The following is a 14,164-nucleotide window of genomic DNA, read 5'->3' on the forward strand; positions in this document are numbered from 1 at the left end:
GGTCAACATTTTTTGGTCTAAAATCTTTAAAAATGTTAACATTTAAATATATTTTAGGAATCATATTTTGCCTATGACAATTGGAATTCCTATGCGGTCACCCATCCAAGTACTAACCAATCCCGACGTTGCTTGACTTCCGAGATCGGACGAGATCGGGTGCATTCAACCTGGTATGGTCGTAAGCAGTATTTCTCAACATTTTACGTCTAATCTATTTAAAAAAGTAAAAACTTAAATAAATCATATTGTGCCTACGACAATTGGTATTCCTAGGCGGTCACCCATCCAAGTACTAACCAATCCCGACGTTGCTTAACTTCCGAGATCGGACGAGATCGGGTGCATTCAACCTGGTATGGTCGTAGACAGTATTGGTCAACATTTATGGTCTAATCTATTTAAAAATGTAAAAACTTAAACAAATCATATTGTGCCTACGACAATTGGTATTCCTAGGTGGTCACCCATCCAAGTACTAACCAATCCCAAAGTTGCTTAACTTCCGAGATCGGACGAGATCGGGTGCATTCAACCTGGTATGGTCGTAGACAGTATTGGTCAACATTTATGGTCTATTCTATTTAAAAATGTAAAAAACTTAAATAAATCATATTGTTCCTACGACAATTGGTACTCCTAGGCGGTCACCCATCCAAGTACTAACCAATCCCGACGTTGCTTAACTTCCGAGATCGGACGAGATCGGGTGCATTCAACCTGGTATGGTCGTAGACAGTATTGGTCAACATTTTTTGGTCTAAAATCTTTGAAAATATTAACATTTAAATATATTTTAAAAATCATATTTTGCCTATGACAATTGGTATTCCTAGGCCCGTCACCCATCCAAGTACTAACCAATCCCGACGTTGCTTAACTTCCAAGATCGGACGAGATCGGGTGCATTCAACCTGGTATGGTCGTAGACAGTATTGGTCAACATTTATGGTCTAATCTATTTAAAAATGTAAAAACTTAAATAAATCATATTTTGCCTATGACAATTCGTATTGCTAGGCGGACACCCATCCAAGTACTAACCAATCCCGACGTTGCTTAACTTCCGAGATCGGACGAGATCGGGTGCATTCAATCTGGTATGGTCGTAGACACTATTGGTCAACATTTTTTGGTCTAAAATCTTTAAAAATGTTAACATTTAAATATATTTTATAAATCATATTTTGCCTATGACAATTGGAATTCCTATGCGGTCACCCATCCAAGTACTAACCAATCCCGAAGTTGCTTAACTTCCGAGATCGGACGAGATCGGGTGCATTCAACCTGGTATGGTCGTAAGCAGTATTTCTCAACATTTTACGTCTAATCTATTTAAAAAAGTAAAAACTTAAATAAATCATATTTTGCCTACGACAATTGGTATTCCTAGGCGGTCACCCATCCAAGTACTAAACAATCCCGACGTTGCTTAACTTCCGAGATCGGACGAGATCGGGTGCATTCAACCTGGTATGGTCGTAGACAGTATTGGTCAACATTTATGGTCTAATCTATTTAAAAATGTAAAAACTTAAACAAATCATATTGTGCCTACGACAATTGGTATTCCTAGGTGGTCACCCATCCAAGTACTAACCAATCCCGACGTTGCTTAACTTCCGAGATCGGACGAGATCGGGTGCATTCAACCTGGTATGGTCGTAGCCAGTATTGGTCAACATTTTTAGGTCTAATCTATTTAAAAATGTAAAAACTTAAATAAATCATATTTTGCCTACGACAATTGGTACTCCTAGGCGGTCACCCATCCAAGTACTAACCAATCCCGACGTTGCTTAACTTCCGAGATCGGACGAGATCGGGTGCATTCAACCTGGTATGTTCGTAGCCAGTATTGGTCAACATTTTTTGGTCTAATCTATTTAAAAATGTAAAAACTTAAATAAATCATATTTTGCCTACGACAATTGGTATTCCTAGGCGGTCACCCATCCAAGTACTAACCAATCCCGACGTTGCTTAACTTCCGAGATCGGACGAGATCGGGGTGCATTCAACCTGGTACGGTCGTAGACAGTATTGGTCAACATTTATGGTCTAATCTATTTAAAAATGTAAAAACTTAATTAAATGATATTATGCCTACGACAATTGGTATTCCTAGGCGGTCACCCATCCAAGTACTAACCAATCCCGACGTTGCTTAATTTCCGAGATCGGACGAGATCGGGTGCATTCAACCTGGTATGGTCGTAGACAGTATTGGTCAACATTTTTTGGTCTAAAATCTTCAACAATGTTAACATTTAAATATATTTTATAAATCATATTTTGCCTATGACAATTGGAATTCCTATGCGGTCACCCATCCAAGTACTAACCAATCCCGACATTGCTTAACTTCCGAGATCGGACGAGATCGGGTGCATTCAACCTGGTATGGTCGTAGACAGTATTGGTCAACATTTTTTGGTCTAAAATCTTTAAAAATGTTAACATTTAAATATATTTTAAAAATCATATTTTGCCTATGACAATTGGTATTCCTAGGCGGTCACCCATCCAAGTACTAACCAATCCCAAAGTTGCTTAACTTCCGAGATCGGACGAGATCGGGTGCATTCAACCTGGTGTGGTCGTAGACAGTATTGGTCAACATTTTTTGGTCTAAAATCTTTAAAAATGTTAACATTTAAATATATTTTAGGAATCATATTTTGCCTATGACAATTGGAATTCCTATGCGGTCACCCATCCAAGTACTAACCAATCCCGACGTTGCTTGACTTCCGAGATCGGAAGAGATCGGGTGCATTCAACCTGGTATGGTCGTAAGCAGTATTTCTCAACATTTTACGTCTAACCTATTTAAAAAAGTAAAAACTTAAATAAATCATATTTTGCCTACGACAATTGGTATTCCTAGGCGGTCACCCATCCAAGTACTAACCAATCCCGACGTTGCTTAACTTCCGAGATCGGACGAGATCGGGTGCATTCAACCTGGTATGGTCGTAGAGAGTATTGGTCAACATTTGTGGTGTAATCTATTTAAAAATGTAAAAACTTAAACAAATCATATTGTGCCTACGACAATTGGTATTCCTAGGTGGTCACCCATCCAAGTACTAACCAATCCCGACGTTGCTTAACTTCCGAGATCGGACGAGATCGGGTGCATTCAACCTGGTATGGTCGTAGCCAGTATTGGTCAACATTTTTAGGTCTAATCTATTTAAAAATGTAAAAACTTAAATAAATCATATTTTGCCTACGACAATTGGTACTCCTAGGCGGTCACCCATCCAAGTACTAACCAATCCCGACGTTGCTTAACTTCCGAGATCGGACGAGATCGGGTGCATTCAACCTGGTATGTTCGTAGCCAGTATTGGTCAACATTTTTTGGTCTAATCTATTTAAAAATGTAAAAACTTAAATAAATCATATTTTGCCTACGACAATTGGTATTCCTAGGCGGTCACCCATCCAAGTACTAACCAATCCCGACGTTGCTTAACTTCCGAGATCGGACGAGATCGGGGTGCATTCAACCTGGTACGGTCGTAGACAGTATTGGTCAACATTTATGGTCTAATCTATTTAAAAATGTAAAAACTTAATTAAATGATATTATGCCTACGACAATTGGTATTCCTAGGCGGTCACCCATCCAAGTACTAACCAATCCCGACGTTGCTTAATTTCCGAGATCGGACGAGATCGGGTGCATTCAACCTGGTATGGTCGTAGACAGTATTGGTCAACATTTTTTGGTCTAAAATCTTCAACAATGTTAACATTTAAATATATTTTATAAATCATATTTTGCCTATGACAATTGGAATTCCTATGCGGTCACCCATCCAAGTACTAACCAATCCCGACATTGCTTAACTTCCGAGATCGGACGAGATCGGGTGCATTCAACCTGGTATGGTCGTAGACAGTATTGGTCAACATTTTTTGGTCTAAAATCTTTAAAAATGTTAACATTTAAATATATTTTAAAAATCATATTTTGCCTATGACAATTGGTATTCCTAGGCGGTCACCCATCCAAGTACTAACCAATCCCAAAGTTGCTTAACTTCCGAGATCGGACGAGATCGGGTGCATTCAACCTGGTGTGGTCGTAGACAGTATTGGTCAACATTTTTTGGTCTAAAATCTTTAAAAATGTTAACATTTAAATATATTTTAGGAATCATATTTTGCCTATGACAATTGGAATTCCTATGCGGTCACCCATCCAAGTACTAACCAATCCCGACGTTGCTTGACTTCCGAGATCGGAAGAGATCGGGTGCATTCAACCTGGTATGGTCGTAAGCAGTATTTCTCAACATTTTACGTCTAACCTATTTAAAAAAGTAAAAACTTAAATAAATCATATTTTGCCTACGACAATTGGTATTCCTAGGCGGTCACCCATCCAAGTACTAACCAATCCCGACGTTGCTTAACTTCCGAGATCGGACGAGATCGGGTGCATTCAACCTGGTATGGTCGTAGAGAGTATTGGTCAACATTTATGGTGTAATCTATTTAAAAATGTAAAAACTTAAACAAATCATATTGTGCCTACGACAATTGGTATTCCTAGGTGGTCACCCATCCAAGTACTAACCAATCCCGACGTTGCTTAACTTCCGAGATCGGACGAGATCGGGTGCATTCAACCTGGTATGGTCGTAGCCAGTATTGGTCAACATTTTTAGGTCTAATCTATTTAAAAATGTAAAAACTTAAATAAATCATATTTTGCCTACGACAATTGGTACTCCTAGGCGGTCACCCATCCAAGTACTAACCAATCCCGACGTTGCTTAACTTCCGAGATCGGACGAGATCGGGTGCATTCAACCTGGTATGTTCGTAGCCAGTATTGGTCAACATTTTTTGGTCTAATCTATTTAAAAATGTAAAAACTTAAATAAATCATATTTTGCCTACGACAATTGGTATTCCTAGGCGGTCACCCATCCAAGTACTAACCAATCCCGACGTTGCTTAACTTCCGAGATCGGACGAGATCGGGTGCATTCAACCTGGTATGGTCGTAGACAGTATTGGTCAACATTTATGGTCTAATCTATTTAAAAATGTATAAACTTAAATAAATGATATTATGCCTACGACAATTGGTATTCCTAGGCGGTCACCCATCCAAGTACTAACCAATCCCGACGTTGCTTAACTTCCGAGATCGGACGAGATGGGGTGCATTCAACCTGGTATGGTCGTAGACAGTATTGGTCAACATTTATGGTCTAATCTATTTAAAAATGTAAAAACTTAAACAAATCATATTGTGCCTACGACAATTGGTATTCCTAGGCGGTCACCCATCCAAGTACTAACCAATCCCGACGTTGCTTAACTTCCGAGATCGGACGAGATCGGGTGCATTCAACCTGGTATGGTCGTAGACAGTAGTGGTCAACATTTTTTGGTCTAAAATCTTTAAAAATGTTAACATTCAAATATATTTAAAAAATCATATTTTGCCTATGACAATTGGTATTCCTAGGCGGTCACCCATCCAAGTAGCAACCAATCCCGATGTTGCTTAACTTCCGAGATCGGACGAGATCGGGTGCATTCAACCTGGTTTGGTCGTAGACAGTATTGGTCAACATTTTTTGGTCTAAAATCTTTAAAAATGTTAACATTTAAATATATTTTAAAAATCATATTTTGCCTATGACAATTCGTATTGCTAGGCGGACACCCATCCAGGTACTAACCAATCCAGACGTTGCTTAACTTCCGAGATCGGACGAGATCGGGTGCATTCAACCTCGTATGGTCGTAGACAGTATTGGTCAACATTTATGGTCTAATCTATTTAAAAATGTAAAAACTTAAACAAATCATATTGTGCCTACGACAATTGGTATTCCTAGGCGGTCACCCATCCAAGTACTAACCAATCCCGACGTTGCTTAACTTCCGAGATCGGACGAGATCGGGTGCATTCAACCTGGTATGGTCGTAGACAGTAGTGGTCAACATTTTTTGGTCTAAAATCTTTAAAAATGTTAACATTCAAATATATTTAAAAAATCATATTTTGCCTATGACAATTGGTATTCCTAGGCGGTCACCCATCCAAGTAGCAACCAATCACGATGTTGCTTAACTTCCGAGATCGGACGAGATCGGGTGCATTCAACCTGGTTTGGTCGTAGACAGTATTGGTCAACATTTTTTGGTCTAAAATCTTTAAAAATGTTAACATTTAAATACATTTTAAAAATCATAATTTGCCTATGACAATTCGTATTGCTAGGCGGACACCCATCCAGGTACTAACCAATCCCGACGTTGCTTAACTTCCGAGATCGGACGAGATCGGGTGCATTCAACCTGGTATGGTCGTAGACAGTATTGGTCAACATTTATGGTCTAATCTATTTAAAAATGTAAAAACTTAAACAAATCATATTGTGCCTACGACAATTGGTATTCCTAGGCGGTCACCCATCCAAGTACTAACCAATCCCGACGTTGCTTAACTTCCGAGATCGGACGAGATCGGGTGCATTCAACCTGGTATGGTCGTAGACAGTAGTGGTCAACATTTTTTGGTCTAAAATCTTTAAAAATGTTAACATTCAAATATATTTAAAAAATCATATTTTGCCTATGACAATTGGTATTCCTAGGCGGTCACCCATCCAAGTAGCAACCAATCCCGATGTTGCTTAACTTCCGAGATCGGACGAGATCGGGTGCATTCAACCTGGTTTGGTCGTAGACAGTATTGGTCAACATTTTTTGGTCTAAAATCTTTAAAAATGTTAACATTTAAATATATTTTAAAAATCATATTTTGCCTATGACAATTCGTATTGCTAGGCGGACACCCATCCAGGTACTAACCAATCCAGACGTTGCTTAACTTCCGAGATCGGACGAGATCGGGTGCATTCAACCTGGTATGGTCGTACACAGTATTGGTCAACATTTTTTGGTCTAAAATCTTCAAAAATGTTAACATATAAATATATTTTATAAATCATATTTTGCCTATGACAATTGGAATTCCTATGCGGTCACCCATCACGAGATCGGGTGCATTCAACCTGGTATGGTCGTAGACAGTATTGGTCAACATTTATGGTCTAATCTATTTAAAAATGTAAAAACTTAAACAAATCATATTGTGCCTACGACAATTGGTATTCCTAGGCGGTCACCCATCCAAGTACTAACCAATCCCGACGTTGCTTAACTTCCGAGATCGGACGAGATCGGGTGCATTCAACCTGGTATGGTCGTAGACAGTATTGGTCAACATTTATGGTCTAATCTATTTAAAAATGTAAAAACTTAAACAAATCATATTGTGCCTACGACAATTGGTATTCCTAGGCGGTCACCCATCCAAGTACTAACCAATCCCGACGTTGCTTAACTTCCGAGATCGGACGAGATCGGGTGCATTCAACCTGGTATGGTCGTAGCCAGTATTGGTCAACATTTTTAGGTCTAATCTATTTAAAAATGTAAAAACATAAGTAAATCATATTTTGCCTACGACAATTGGTACTCCTAGGCGGTCACCCATCCAAGTACTAACCAATCCCGACGTTGCTTAACTTCCGAGATCGGACGAGATCGGGTGCATTCAACCTGGTATGTTCGTAGCCAGTATTGGTCAACATTTTTTGGTCTAATCTATTTAAAAATGTAAAAACTTAAATAAATCATATTTTGCCTACGATAATTGGTATTCCTAGGCGGTCACCCATCCAAGTACTAACCAATCCCGACGTTGCTTAACTTCCGAGATCGGACAAGATCGGGTGCATTCAACCTGGTATATTCGTAGCCAGTATTGGTCAACATTTTTTGGTCTAATCTATTTAAAAATGTAAAAACTTAAATAAATCATATTTTGCCTACGACAATTGGTATTCCTAGGCGGTCACCCATCCAAGTACTAACCAATCCCGACGTTGCTTAACTTCCGAGATCGGACGAGATCGGGTGCATTCAACCTGGTACGGTCGTAGACAGTATTGGTCAACATTTATGGTCTAATCTATTTAAAAATGTAAAAACTTAAATAAATGATATTATGCCTACGACAATTGGTATTCCTAGGCGGTCACCCATCCAAGTACTAACCAATCCCGAGGTTGCTTAACTTCCGAGATCGGACGAGATCGGGTGCATTCAACCTGGTATGGTCGTAGACAGTATTGGTCAACATTTTTTGGTCTAAAATCTTCAACAATGTTAACATTTAAATATATTTTATAAATCATATTTTGCCTATGACAATTGGAATTCCTATGCGGTCACCCATCCAAGTACTAACCAATCCCGACATTGCTTAACTTCCGAGATCGGACGAGATCGGGTGCATTCAACCTGGTATGGTCGTAGACAGTATTGGTCAACATTTTTTGGTCTAAAATCTTTAAAAATGTTAACATTTAAATATATTTTAAAAATCGTATTTTGCCTATGACAATTGGTATTCCTAGGCGGTCACCCATCCAAGTACTAACCAATCCCAAAGTTGCTTAACTTCCGAGATCGGACGAGATCGGGTGCATTCAACCTGGTGTGGTCGTAGACAGTATTGGTCAACATTTTTTGGTCTAAAATCTTTAAAAATGTTAACATTTAAATATATTTTAGGAATCATATTTTGCCTATGACAATTGGAATTCCTATGCGGTCACCCATCCAAGTACTAACCAATCCCGACGTTGCTTGACTTCCGAGATCGGACGAGATCGGGTGCATTCAACCTGGTATGGTCGTAAGCAGTATTTCTCAACATTTTACGTCTAATCTATTTAAAAAAGTAAAAACTTAAATAAATCATATTTTGCCTACGACAATTGGTATTCCTAGGCGGTCACCCATCCAAGTACTAACCAATCCCGACGTTGCTTAACTTCCGAGATCGGACGAGATCGGGTGCATTCAACCTGGTATGGTCGTAGACAGTATTGGTCAACATTTATGGTCTAATCTATTTAAAAATGTAAAAACTTAAACAAATAATATTGTGCCTACGACAATTGGTATTCCTAGGTGGTCACCCATCCAAGTACTAACCAATCCCGACGTTGCTTAACTTCCGAGATCGGACGAGATCGGGTGCATTCAACCTGGTATGGTCGTAGCCAGTATTGGTCAACATTTTTAGGTCTAATCTATTTAAAAATGTAAAAACTTAAATAAATCATATTTTGCCTACGACAATTGGTACTCCTAGGCGGTCACCCATCCAAGTACTAACCAATCCCGACGTTGCTTAACTTCCGAGATCGGACGAGATCGGGTGCATTCAACCTGGTATGTTCGTAGCCAGTATTGGTCAACATTTTTTGGTCTAATCTATTTAAAAATGTAAAAACTTAAATAAATCAAAGTTTGCCTACGACAATTGGTATTCCTAGGCGGTCACCCATCCAAGTACTAACCAATCCCGACGTTGCTTAACTTCCGAGATCGGACGAGATCGGGTGCATTCAACCTGGTATGGTCGTAGAAAGTATTGGTCAACATTTATGGTCTAATCTATTTAAAAATGTAAAAACTTAAATAAATGATATTATGCCTACGACAATTGGTATTCCTAGGCGGTCACCCATCCAAGTACTAACCAATCCCGACGTTGCTTAACTTCCGAGATCGGACGAGATCGGGTGCATTCAACCTGGTATGGTCGTAGACAGTATTGGTCAACATTTATGGTTTAATCTATTTAAAAATGTAAAAACTTAAACAAATCATATTGTGCCTACGACAATTGGTATTCCTAGGCGGTCACCCATCCAAGTACTAACCAATCCCGACGTTGCTTAACTTCCGAGATCGGACGAGATCGGGTGCATTCAACCTGGTATGGTCGTAGACAGTAGTGGTCAACATTTTTTGGTCTAAAATCTTTAAAAATTTTAACATTCAAATATATTTAAAAAATCATATTTTGCCTATGACAATTGGTATTCCTAGGCGGTCACCCATCCAAGTAGCAACCAATCCCGATGTTGCTTAACTTCCGAGATCGGACGAGATCGGGTGCATTCCACCTGGTTTGGTCGTAGACAGTATTGGTCAACATTTTTTGGTCTAAAATCTTTAAAAATGTTAACATTTAAATATATTTTAAAAATCATATTTTGCCTATGACAATTCGTATTGCTAGGCGGACACCCATCCAAGTACTAACCAATCCCGACGTTGCTTAACTTCCGAGATCGGACGAGATCGGGTGCATTCAACCTGGTATGGTCGTACACAGTATTGGTCAACATTTTTTGGTCTAAAATCTTCAAAAATGTTAACATATAAATATATTTTATAAATCATATTTTGCCTATGACAATTGGAATTCCTATGCGGTCACCCATCCAAGTAATAACCAATCCCGACGTTGCTTAACTTCCGAGATCGGACGAGATCGGGTGCATTCAACCTGGTATGGTCGTAAGCAATATTTCTCAACATTTTACGTCTAATCTATTTAAAAAAGTTAAAACTTAAATAAATCATATTTTGCCTACGACAATTGGTACTCCTAGGCGGTCACCCATCCAAGTACTAACCAATCCCGACGTTGCTTAACTTCCGAGATCGGACGAGATCGGGTGCATTCAACCTGGTATGGTCGTAGACAGTATTGGTCAACATTTATGGTCTAATCTATTTAAAAATGTAAAAACTTAAACAAATCATATTGTGCCTACGACAATTGGTATTCCTAGGCGGTCACCCATCCAAGTACTAACCAATCCCGACGTTGCTTAACTTCCGAGATCGGACGAGATCGGGTGCATTCAACCTGGTATGGTCGTAGACAGTATTGGTCAACATTTATGGTCTAATCTATTTAAAAATGTAAAAACTTAAACAAATCATATTGTGCCTACGACAATTGGTATTCCTAGGTGGTCACCCATCCAAGTACTAACCAATCCCGACGTTGCTTAACTTCCGAGATCGGACGAGATCGGGTGCATTCAACCTGGTATGGTCGTAGCCAGTATTGGTCAACATTTTTAGGTCTAAACTATTTAAAAATGTAAAAACTTAAATAAATCATATTTTACCTACGACAATTGGTACTCCTAGGCGGTCACCCATCCAAGTACTAACCAATCCCGACGTTGCTTAACTTCCGAGATCGGACGAGATCGGGTGCATTCAACTTGGTATGGTCGTAGACAGTATTGGTCAACATTTTTTGGTCTAAAATCTTTAAAAATATTAACATTTAAATATATTTTAAAAATCATATTTTGCCTATGACAATTGGTATTCCTAGGCCCGTCACCCATCCAAGTACTAACCAATCCCGAGGTTGCTTAACTTCCAAGATCGGACGAGATCGGGTGCATTCAACCTGGTATGGTCGTAGACAGTATTGGTCAACATTTATGGTCTAATCTATTTAAAAATGTAAAAACTTAAATAATTCATATTTTGCCTATGACAATTCGTATTGCTAGGCGGACACCCATCCAAGTACTAACCAATCCCGACGTTGCTTAACTTCCGAGATCGGACGAGATCGGGTGCATTCAACCTGGTATGGTCGTACACAGTATTGGTCAACATTTTTTGGTCTAAAATCTTCAAAAATGTTAACATTTAAATATATTTTATAAATCATATTTTGCCTATGACAATTGGAATTCCTATGCGGTCACCCATCCAAGTACTAACCAATCCCGACGTTGCTTAACTTCCGAGATCGGACGAGATCGGGTGCATTCAACCTGGTATGGTCGTAGCCAGTATTGGTCAACATTTTTTGGTCTAATCTATTTAAAATGGTAAAAACTTAAATAAATCATATTTTGCCTACGACAATTGGTATTCCTAGGCGGTCACCCATCCAAGTACTAACCAATCCCGACGTTGCTTTACTTCCGAGATCGGACGAGATCGGGTGCATTATACCTGGTATGTTCGTAGCCAGTATTGGTCAACATTTTTTGGTCTAATCTATTTAAAAATGTAAAAACTTAAATAAATCATATTTTGCCTACGACAATTGGTATTCCTAGGCGGTCACCCATCCAAGTACTAACCAATCCCGACGTTGCTTGACATCCGAGATCGGACGAGATCGGGTGCATTCAACCTGGTATGGTCGTAGACAGTATTGGTCAACATTTATGGTCTAATCTATTTAAAAATGTAAAAACTTAAATAAATGATATTATGCCTACAACAATTGGTATTCCTAGGCGGTCATCCATCCAAGTACTAACCAATCCCGACATTGCTTAACTTCCGAGATCGGACGAGGTCGGGTGCATTCAACCTGGTATGGTCGTAGACAGTAATCGTCAACATTTATGGTCTAATCTATTTAAAAATGTAAAAACTTAAATAAATCATATTGTGCCTACGACAATTGGTATTCCTAGGCGGTCACCCATCCAAGTACTAACCAATCCCGACGTTGCTTAACTTCCGAGATCGGACGAGATCGGGTGCATTCAACCTGGTATGGTCGTGGACAGTATTGGTCAACATTTATGGTCTAATCTATTTAAAAATGTAAAACTTAAATAAATCATATTGTGCCTACGACAATTGGTATTCCTAGGCGGTCACCCATCCAAGTACTAACCAATCCCGACGTTGCTTAACTTCCGAGATCGGACGAGATCGGGTGCATTCAACCTGGTATGGTCGTAGACAGTATTGGTCAACATTTTTTGGTCTAAAATCTTCAAAAATGTTAACATTTAAATATATTTTTTAAATCATATTTTGCCTATGACAATTGGAATTCCTATGCGGTCACCCATACAAGTACTAACCAATCCCGACGTTGCTTAACTTCCGAGATCGGACGAGATCGGGTGCATTCAACCTGGTATGGTCATAAGCAGTGTTTCTCAACATTTTACGTCTAATCTATTTAAAAAAGTAAAAACTTAAATAAATCATATTTTGCCTACGACAATTGGTATTCCTAGGCGGTCACCCATCCAAGTACTAACCAATCCCGACGTTGCTTAACTTCCGAGATCGGACGAGATCGGGTGCATTCAACCTGGTATGGTCGTAGACAGTATTGGTCAACATTTTTTGGTCTAAAATCTTCAAAAATGTTAACATTTAAATATATTTTATAAATCATATTTTGCCTATGACAATTGGAATTCCTATGCGGTCACCCATACAAGTACTAACCAATCCCGACGTTGCTTAACTTCCGAGATCGGACGAGATCGGGTGCATTCAACCTGGTATGGTCATAAGCAGTGTTTCTCAACATTTTACGTCTAATCTATTTAAAAAAGTAAAAACTTAAATAAATCATATTTTGCCTACGACAATTGGTATTCCTAGGCGGTCACCCATCCAAGTACTAACTAATCCCGACTTTGCTTAACTTCCGAGATCGGACGAGATCGGGTGCATTCAACCTGGTATGGTCGTAGACAGTATTGGTCAACATTTATGGTCTAATCTATTTAAAAATGTAAAAACTTAAATAAATCATATTGTGCCTACGACAATTGGTATTCCTAGGCGGTCACCCATCCAAGTACTAACCAATCCCGACGTTGCTTAACTTCCGAGATCGGACGAGATCGGGTGCATTCAACCTGGTATGGTCGTAGCCAGTATTGGTCAACATTTTTAGGTCTAATCTATTTAAAAATGAAAAACTTAAATAAATCATATTTTGGCTACGACAATTGGTATTCCAAGGCGGTCACCCATCCAAGTACTAACCAATCCGGACGTTGCTTAACTTCCGAGATCGGACGAGATCGGGTGCATTCAACCTGGTATGTTCGTAGCCAGTATTGGTCAACATTTTTTGGTCTAATCTATTTAAAAATGTAAAAACTTAAATAAATCATATTTTGCCTACGACAATTGGTGTTCCTAGGCGGTCACCCATCCAAGTACTAACCAATCCCGACGTTGCTTAACTTCCGAGATCGGACGAGATCGGGTGCATTCAACCTGGTATGGTCGTAGACAGTATTGGTCAACATTTATGGTCTAATCTATTTAAAAATGTAAAAACCTAAATAAATGATATTATGCCTACGACAATTGGTATTCCTAGGCGGTCACCCATCCAAGTACTAACCAATCCCGACGTTGCTTAACTTCCGAGATCGGACGAGATCGGGTGCATTCAACCTGGTATGGTCGTAGACAGTATTGGTCAACATTTATGGTCTAA

At 39.1% G+C, this 14,164-nt stretch overlaps 42 non-coding genes and 33 pseudogenes across 42 annotated transcripts; all 75 read right to left on the reverse strand.

Moving 5' to 3' along the window:
* Window positions 1-68: 68 nt before the first annotated feature.
* LOC146154310 (5S ribosomal RNA) lies at window positions 69-187 on the reverse strand (annotated as a pseudogene).
* A 64-nt stretch (window positions 188-251) lies between these two features.
* LOC146154311 (5S ribosomal RNA) lies at window positions 252-370 on the reverse strand. The gene has a single exon (XR_014495033.1). It is a non-coding gene; the product is annotated as a 5S ribosomal RNA (ribosomal RNA).
* A 64-nt stretch (window positions 371-434) lies between these two features.
* LOC146154312 (5S ribosomal RNA) lies at window positions 435-553 on the reverse strand. Its single transcript, XR_014495809.1, has one exon. It is a non-coding gene; the product is annotated as a 5S ribosomal RNA (ribosomal RNA).
* A 65-nt stretch (window positions 554-618) lies between these two features.
* LOC146154313 (5S ribosomal RNA) lies at window positions 619-737 on the reverse strand. Its single transcript, XR_014497012.1, has one exon. It is a non-coding gene; the product is annotated as a 5S ribosomal RNA (ribosomal RNA).
* Window positions 738-811: 74 nt separating this feature from the next.
* LOC146154314 (5S ribosomal RNA) lies at window positions 812-931 on the reverse strand (annotated as a pseudogene).
* Window positions 932-995: 64 nt separating this feature from the next.
* LOC146154315 (5S ribosomal RNA) lies at window positions 996-1,114 on the reverse strand (annotated as a pseudogene).
* A 74-nt stretch (window positions 1,115-1,188) lies between these two features.
* LOC146154316 (5S ribosomal RNA) lies at window positions 1,189-1,307 on the reverse strand. Its single transcript, XR_014496661.1, has one exon. It is a non-coding gene; the product is annotated as a 5S ribosomal RNA (ribosomal RNA).
* Window positions 1,308-1,371: 64 nt separating this feature from the next.
* Window positions 1,372-1,490, reverse strand: LOC146154317 (5S ribosomal RNA). Its single transcript, XR_014496380.1, has one exon. It is a non-coding gene; the product is annotated as a 5S ribosomal RNA (ribosomal RNA).
* Window positions 1,491-1,554: 64 nt separating this feature from the next.
* Window positions 1,555-1,673, reverse strand: LOC146154318 (5S ribosomal RNA). Its single transcript, XR_014495991.1, has one exon. It is a non-coding gene; the product is annotated as a 5S ribosomal RNA (ribosomal RNA).
* Window positions 1,674-1,738: 65 nt separating this feature from the next.
* Window positions 1,739-1,857, reverse strand: LOC146154319 (5S ribosomal RNA; annotated as a pseudogene).
* Window positions 1,858-1,922: 65 nt separating this feature from the next.
* Window positions 1,923-2,042, reverse strand: LOC146154320 (5S ribosomal RNA; annotated as a pseudogene).
* A 64-nt stretch (window positions 2,043-2,106) lies between these two features.
* LOC146154321 (5S ribosomal RNA) lies at window positions 2,107-2,225 on the reverse strand. The gene has a single exon (XR_014497108.1). It is a non-coding gene; the product is annotated as a 5S ribosomal RNA (ribosomal RNA).
* Window positions 2,226-2,299: 74 nt separating this feature from the next.
* Window positions 2,300-2,418, reverse strand: LOC146154322 (5S ribosomal RNA; annotated as a pseudogene).
* A 74-nt stretch (window positions 2,419-2,492) lies between these two features.
* LOC146154323 (5S ribosomal RNA) lies at window positions 2,493-2,611 on the reverse strand. Its single transcript, XR_014497048.1, has one exon. It is a non-coding gene; the product is annotated as a 5S ribosomal RNA (ribosomal RNA).
* A 74-nt stretch (window positions 2,612-2,685) lies between these two features.
* Window positions 2,686-2,804, reverse strand: LOC146154324 (5S ribosomal RNA; annotated as a pseudogene).
* Window positions 2,805-2,868: 64 nt separating this feature from the next.
* LOC146154325 (5S ribosomal RNA) lies at window positions 2,869-2,987 on the reverse strand. Its single transcript, XR_014496782.1, has one exon. It is a non-coding gene; the product is annotated as a 5S ribosomal RNA (ribosomal RNA).
* A 64-nt stretch (window positions 2,988-3,051) lies between these two features.
* On the reverse strand, window positions 3,052-3,170 carry LOC146154326 (5S ribosomal RNA). The gene has a single exon (XR_014495993.1). It is a non-coding gene; the product is annotated as a 5S ribosomal RNA (ribosomal RNA).
* Window positions 3,171-3,235: 65 nt separating this feature from the next.
* Window positions 3,236-3,354, reverse strand: LOC146154327 (5S ribosomal RNA; annotated as a pseudogene).
* Window positions 3,355-3,419: 65 nt separating this feature from the next.
* Window positions 3,420-3,539, reverse strand: LOC146154328 (5S ribosomal RNA; annotated as a pseudogene).
* A 64-nt stretch (window positions 3,540-3,603) lies between these two features.
* On the reverse strand, window positions 3,604-3,722 carry LOC146154329 (5S ribosomal RNA). Its single transcript, XR_014497109.1, has one exon. It is a non-coding gene; the product is annotated as a 5S ribosomal RNA (ribosomal RNA).
* A 74-nt stretch (window positions 3,723-3,796) lies between these two features.
* LOC146154330 (5S ribosomal RNA) lies at window positions 3,797-3,915 on the reverse strand (annotated as a pseudogene).
* Window positions 3,916-3,989: 74 nt separating this feature from the next.
* On the reverse strand, window positions 3,990-4,108 carry LOC146154331 (5S ribosomal RNA). The gene has a single exon (XR_014497050.1). It is a non-coding gene; the product is annotated as a 5S ribosomal RNA (ribosomal RNA).
* A 74-nt stretch (window positions 4,109-4,182) lies between these two features.
* Window positions 4,183-4,301, reverse strand: LOC146154332 (5S ribosomal RNA; annotated as a pseudogene).
* A 64-nt stretch (window positions 4,302-4,365) lies between these two features.
* Window positions 4,366-4,484, reverse strand: LOC146154333 (5S ribosomal RNA). The gene has a single exon (XR_014496783.1). It is a non-coding gene; the product is annotated as a 5S ribosomal RNA (ribosomal RNA).
* A 64-nt stretch (window positions 4,485-4,548) lies between these two features.
* LOC146154334 (5S ribosomal RNA) lies at window positions 4,549-4,667 on the reverse strand. The gene has a single exon (XR_014495994.1). It is a non-coding gene; the product is annotated as a 5S ribosomal RNA (ribosomal RNA).
* A 65-nt stretch (window positions 4,668-4,732) lies between these two features.
* LOC146154335 (5S ribosomal RNA) lies at window positions 4,733-4,851 on the reverse strand (annotated as a pseudogene).
* Window positions 4,852-4,916: 65 nt separating this feature from the next.
* LOC146154336 (5S ribosomal RNA) lies at window positions 4,917-5,035 on the reverse strand. The gene has a single exon (XR_014495034.1). It is a non-coding gene; the product is annotated as a 5S ribosomal RNA (ribosomal RNA).
* A 64-nt stretch (window positions 5,036-5,099) lies between these two features.
* LOC146154337 (5S ribosomal RNA) lies at window positions 5,100-5,218 on the reverse strand. The gene has a single exon (XR_014498458.1). It is a non-coding gene; the product is annotated as a 5S ribosomal RNA (ribosomal RNA).
* Window positions 5,219-5,282: 64 nt separating this feature from the next.
* Window positions 5,283-5,401, reverse strand: LOC146154338 (5S ribosomal RNA). Its single transcript, XR_014495035.1, has one exon. It is a non-coding gene; the product is annotated as a 5S ribosomal RNA (ribosomal RNA).
* A 74-nt stretch (window positions 5,402-5,475) lies between these two features.
* LOC146154339 (5S ribosomal RNA) lies at window positions 5,476-5,594 on the reverse strand (annotated as a pseudogene).
* Window positions 5,595-5,668: 74 nt separating this feature from the next.
* Window positions 5,669-5,787, reverse strand: LOC146154340 (5S ribosomal RNA; annotated as a pseudogene).
* A 64-nt stretch (window positions 5,788-5,851) lies between these two features.
* Window positions 5,852-5,970, reverse strand: LOC146154341 (5S ribosomal RNA). The gene has a single exon (XR_014495036.1). It is a non-coding gene; the product is annotated as a 5S ribosomal RNA (ribosomal RNA).
* A 74-nt stretch (window positions 5,971-6,044) lies between these two features.
* Window positions 6,045-6,163, reverse strand: LOC146154342 (5S ribosomal RNA; annotated as a pseudogene).
* A 74-nt stretch (window positions 6,164-6,237) lies between these two features.
* Window positions 6,238-6,356, reverse strand: LOC146154343 (5S ribosomal RNA; annotated as a pseudogene).
* A 64-nt stretch (window positions 6,357-6,420) lies between these two features.
* Window positions 6,421-6,539, reverse strand: LOC146154344 (5S ribosomal RNA). Its single transcript, XR_014495037.1, has one exon. It is a non-coding gene; the product is annotated as a 5S ribosomal RNA (ribosomal RNA).
* Window positions 6,540-6,613: 74 nt separating this feature from the next.
* On the reverse strand, window positions 6,614-6,732 carry LOC146154345 (5S ribosomal RNA; annotated as a pseudogene).
* Window positions 6,733-6,806: 74 nt separating this feature from the next.
* LOC146154346 (5S ribosomal RNA) lies at window positions 6,807-6,925 on the reverse strand (annotated as a pseudogene).
* Window positions 6,926-7,139: 214 nt separating this feature from the next.
* LOC146154347 (5S ribosomal RNA) lies at window positions 7,140-7,258 on the reverse strand. The gene has a single exon (XR_014495038.1). It is a non-coding gene; the product is annotated as a 5S ribosomal RNA (ribosomal RNA).
* Window positions 7,259-7,322: 64 nt separating this feature from the next.
* LOC146154348 (5S ribosomal RNA) lies at window positions 7,323-7,441 on the reverse strand. The gene has a single exon (XR_014496273.1). It is a non-coding gene; the product is annotated as a 5S ribosomal RNA (ribosomal RNA).
* Window positions 7,442-7,506: 65 nt separating this feature from the next.
* On the reverse strand, window positions 7,507-7,625 carry LOC146154349 (5S ribosomal RNA; annotated as a pseudogene).
* A 65-nt stretch (window positions 7,626-7,690) lies between these two features.
* On the reverse strand, window positions 7,691-7,809 carry LOC146154350 (5S ribosomal RNA; annotated as a pseudogene).
* Window positions 7,810-7,874: 65 nt separating this feature from the next.
* LOC146154351 (5S ribosomal RNA) lies at window positions 7,875-7,993 on the reverse strand. The gene has a single exon (XR_014496658.1). It is a non-coding gene; the product is annotated as a 5S ribosomal RNA (ribosomal RNA).
* A 64-nt stretch (window positions 7,994-8,057) lies between these two features.
* Window positions 8,058-8,176, reverse strand: LOC146154352 (5S ribosomal RNA). Its single transcript, XR_014498201.1, has one exon. It is a non-coding gene; the product is annotated as a 5S ribosomal RNA (ribosomal RNA).
* A 74-nt stretch (window positions 8,177-8,250) lies between these two features.
* On the reverse strand, window positions 8,251-8,369 carry LOC146154353 (5S ribosomal RNA; annotated as a pseudogene).
* Window positions 8,370-8,443: 74 nt separating this feature from the next.
* Window positions 8,444-8,562, reverse strand: LOC146154354 (5S ribosomal RNA). The gene has a single exon (XR_014497051.1). It is a non-coding gene; the product is annotated as a 5S ribosomal RNA (ribosomal RNA).
* Window positions 8,563-8,636: 74 nt separating this feature from the next.
* On the reverse strand, window positions 8,637-8,755 carry LOC146154355 (5S ribosomal RNA; annotated as a pseudogene).
* A 64-nt stretch (window positions 8,756-8,819) lies between these two features.
* On the reverse strand, window positions 8,820-8,938 carry LOC146154356 (5S ribosomal RNA). Its single transcript, XR_014495040.1, has one exon. It is a non-coding gene; the product is annotated as a 5S ribosomal RNA (ribosomal RNA).
* A 64-nt stretch (window positions 8,939-9,002) lies between these two features.
* On the reverse strand, window positions 9,003-9,121 carry LOC146154357 (5S ribosomal RNA). Its single transcript, XR_014495995.1, has one exon. It is a non-coding gene; the product is annotated as a 5S ribosomal RNA (ribosomal RNA).
* Window positions 9,122-9,186: 65 nt separating this feature from the next.
* LOC146154358 (5S ribosomal RNA) lies at window positions 9,187-9,305 on the reverse strand (annotated as a pseudogene).
* Window positions 9,306-9,370: 65 nt separating this feature from the next.
* On the reverse strand, window positions 9,371-9,489 carry LOC146154359 (5S ribosomal RNA). Its single transcript, XR_014496431.1, has one exon. It is a non-coding gene; the product is annotated as a 5S ribosomal RNA (ribosomal RNA).
* A 64-nt stretch (window positions 9,490-9,553) lies between these two features.
* Window positions 9,554-9,672, reverse strand: LOC146154360 (5S ribosomal RNA). Its single transcript, XR_014495041.1, has one exon. It is a non-coding gene; the product is annotated as a 5S ribosomal RNA (ribosomal RNA).
* A 64-nt stretch (window positions 9,673-9,736) lies between these two features.
* On the reverse strand, window positions 9,737-9,855 carry LOC146154361 (5S ribosomal RNA). Its single transcript, XR_014495042.1, has one exon. It is a non-coding gene; the product is annotated as a 5S ribosomal RNA (ribosomal RNA).
* Window positions 9,856-9,929: 74 nt separating this feature from the next.
* Window positions 9,930-10,048, reverse strand: LOC146154362 (5S ribosomal RNA; annotated as a pseudogene).
* A 74-nt stretch (window positions 10,049-10,122) lies between these two features.
* LOC146154363 (5S ribosomal RNA) lies at window positions 10,123-10,241 on the reverse strand (annotated as a pseudogene).
* Window positions 10,242-10,315: 74 nt separating this feature from the next.
* On the reverse strand, window positions 10,316-10,434 carry LOC146154364 (5S ribosomal RNA; annotated as a pseudogene).
* Window positions 10,435-10,498: 64 nt separating this feature from the next.
* On the reverse strand, window positions 10,499-10,617 carry LOC146154365 (5S ribosomal RNA). Its single transcript, XR_014495640.1, has one exon. It is a non-coding gene; the product is annotated as a 5S ribosomal RNA (ribosomal RNA).
* A 64-nt stretch (window positions 10,618-10,681) lies between these two features.
* On the reverse strand, window positions 10,682-10,800 carry LOC146154366 (5S ribosomal RNA). Its single transcript, XR_014495043.1, has one exon. It is a non-coding gene; the product is annotated as a 5S ribosomal RNA (ribosomal RNA).
* Window positions 10,801-10,864: 64 nt separating this feature from the next.
* On the reverse strand, window positions 10,865-10,983 carry LOC146154367 (5S ribosomal RNA). The gene has a single exon (XR_014495996.1). It is a non-coding gene; the product is annotated as a 5S ribosomal RNA (ribosomal RNA).
* A 65-nt stretch (window positions 10,984-11,048) lies between these two features.
* Window positions 11,049-11,167, reverse strand: LOC146154368 (5S ribosomal RNA). Its single transcript, XR_014496130.1, has one exon. It is a non-coding gene; the product is annotated as a 5S ribosomal RNA (ribosomal RNA).
* Window positions 11,168-11,241: 74 nt separating this feature from the next.
* Window positions 11,242-11,361, reverse strand: LOC146154369 (5S ribosomal RNA; annotated as a pseudogene).
* A 64-nt stretch (window positions 11,362-11,425) lies between these two features.
* Window positions 11,426-11,544, reverse strand: LOC146154370 (5S ribosomal RNA; annotated as a pseudogene).
* A 74-nt stretch (window positions 11,545-11,618) lies between these two features.
* On the reverse strand, window positions 11,619-11,737 carry LOC146154371 (5S ribosomal RNA; annotated as a pseudogene).
* Window positions 11,738-11,802: 65 nt separating this feature from the next.
* Window positions 11,803-11,921, reverse strand: LOC146154372 (5S ribosomal RNA; annotated as a pseudogene).
* Window positions 11,922-11,986: 65 nt separating this feature from the next.
* On the reverse strand, window positions 11,987-12,105 carry LOC146154373 (5S ribosomal RNA). The gene has a single exon (XR_014497435.1). It is a non-coding gene; the product is annotated as a 5S ribosomal RNA (ribosomal RNA).
* A 64-nt stretch (window positions 12,106-12,169) lies between these two features.
* Window positions 12,170-12,288, reverse strand: LOC146154374 (5S ribosomal RNA; annotated as a pseudogene).
* Window positions 12,289-12,352: 64 nt separating this feature from the next.
* On the reverse strand, window positions 12,353-12,471 carry LOC146154375 (5S ribosomal RNA). Its single transcript, XR_014496802.1, has one exon. It is a non-coding gene; the product is annotated as a 5S ribosomal RNA (ribosomal RNA).
* A 63-nt stretch (window positions 12,472-12,534) lies between these two features.
* LOC146154376 (5S ribosomal RNA) lies at window positions 12,535-12,653 on the reverse strand. The gene has a single exon (XR_014495044.1). It is a non-coding gene; the product is annotated as a 5S ribosomal RNA (ribosomal RNA).
* A 74-nt stretch (window positions 12,654-12,727) lies between these two features.
* On the reverse strand, window positions 12,728-12,846 carry LOC146154377 (5S ribosomal RNA). The gene has a single exon (XR_014497686.1). It is a non-coding gene; the product is annotated as a 5S ribosomal RNA (ribosomal RNA).
* A 64-nt stretch (window positions 12,847-12,910) lies between these two features.
* Window positions 12,911-13,029, reverse strand: LOC146154378 (5S ribosomal RNA). Its single transcript, XR_014495045.1, has one exon. It is a non-coding gene; the product is annotated as a 5S ribosomal RNA (ribosomal RNA).
* A 74-nt stretch (window positions 13,030-13,103) lies between these two features.
* On the reverse strand, window positions 13,104-13,222 carry LOC146154379 (5S ribosomal RNA). Its single transcript, XR_014497687.1, has one exon. It is a non-coding gene; the product is annotated as a 5S ribosomal RNA (ribosomal RNA).
* A 64-nt stretch (window positions 13,223-13,286) lies between these two features.
* Window positions 13,287-13,405, reverse strand: LOC146154380 (5S ribosomal RNA; annotated as a pseudogene).
* A 64-nt stretch (window positions 13,406-13,469) lies between these two features.
* Window positions 13,470-13,588, reverse strand: LOC146154381 (5S ribosomal RNA). The gene has a single exon (XR_014496274.1). It is a non-coding gene; the product is annotated as a 5S ribosomal RNA (ribosomal RNA).
* A 64-nt stretch (window positions 13,589-13,652) lies between these two features.
* LOC146154382 (5S ribosomal RNA) lies at window positions 13,653-13,771 on the reverse strand (annotated as a pseudogene).
* Window positions 13,772-13,836: 65 nt separating this feature from the next.
* On the reverse strand, window positions 13,837-13,955 carry LOC146154383 (5S ribosomal RNA). The gene has a single exon (XR_014495436.1). It is a non-coding gene; the product is annotated as a 5S ribosomal RNA (ribosomal RNA).
* A 64-nt stretch (window positions 13,956-14,019) lies between these two features.
* On the reverse strand, window positions 14,020-14,138 carry LOC146154384 (5S ribosomal RNA). Its single transcript, XR_014495046.1, has one exon. It is a non-coding gene; the product is annotated as a 5S ribosomal RNA (ribosomal RNA).
* Window positions 14,139-14,164: the final 26 nt, after the last annotated feature.

Source organism: Ascidiella aspersa, chromosome 4 (assembly GCF_963924565.1).
Source record: "Ascidiella aspersa chromosome 4, kaAscAspe10.2, whole genome shotgun sequence".
Lineage (NCBI taxonomy): Eukaryota > Metazoa > Chordata > Ascidiacea > Phlebobranchia > Ascidiidae > Ascidiella > Ascidiella aspersa.